This window comes from Aureococcus anophagefferens (assembly GCF_000186865.1).
Source record: "Aureococcus anophagefferens unplaced genomic scaffold AURANscaffold_10, whole genome shotgun sequence".
In the NCBI taxonomy this organism is placed as follows: Eukaryota; class Pelagophyceae; order Pelagomonadales; family Pelagomonadaceae; genus Aureococcus; species Aureococcus anophagefferens.
This window is the reverse complement of record NW_008705570.1, coordinates 772,298-773,314: the sequence shown is the minus strand read 5'-3', so window position 1 is coordinate 773,314 and position 1,017 is coordinate 772,298.

Sequence of the window (1,017 nt, the reverse complement as noted above, 5' to 3'; positions counted from 1 at the left end):
GGCGCGCCGTTGATCGACGCCGTCTACGCCACGGGCGGACGCTACCCGGACGCCCACGAGGACGCGCTCGCCGACGCCTTCGCGCTCCACCTCGCGCCGGCCGCGCGGTCGATCCTCGACGACGCGCTCCGGCGCTGGGCGGGCTTCGGCCACTACCAGGGCAGCAAAAGAGAGCGAAATTCCCAACTTCAAAGGCTCATATCTCGGCCATTTTCCACTCGTTTCGGCTGATTTTTGGACGAGCGATCATCTCTCGGAACGGTCTCGAAGCGTGGTTGTTTTCCTCTGAACGCGCGCGCGTGGAACACTCACGTTGAAGCGACGTTTAATCACCCTTTTGCTGCCCAGGCCACTACGCGGCCGCGTACCACGAGTGGATGGCGGCCTGCGTGTTTTACGCTCTGATCGCGCCGGCGCTCGACGACGACGACGAACCCGGCGGCGACGACGACGACGCGCCGGCGGCGGCGTGCGACGAAGCCGGCGAGGCGCTCGCGCTCTGCCACCTCGCCGAGGGCGCGGCGACGGCGCTCGACTTCGACGTCGATCGAGGGGAGGCGGCGACGGAGCGGTGGCGCTACGGCGAGGACGTTCCGGGCAAGCCGGGCTGGGTGAGCTGCAACGGCGCGCACGAGATCGCCTTCGACGTCGTCTGCGAGCGGGGCGACCTCGTCGTCGGCTTCCTCGAGTCCTACGACCCGCGCATGGGCGCGGCCAACGTCACCGCGGCCCAGGCCGGCGTCGCCGTCTCCAGGGTCGTCGACGGCAAGGACCTCGGCGGCTCGCGCGCGTCGATCTTCGCCATGCGCGCGCTCACGGGGCTGGCGCCCGGCGCCGCGCGCGTGACCGTGCGCGTCCTGCCGCGGAAGCGCCTCCCCGACGGCGAACCCCGGGGCTGCGCGTCCTTCCTCGCGACGACGCCCACGGGCGGCATGTGCTGCCTCCGGGACAAGTTCAAGCTCCTGAGCCTCGCGTGCACGTAAGAGGGATGGCATGTGCTGGGCGGCCCTCGCCGAT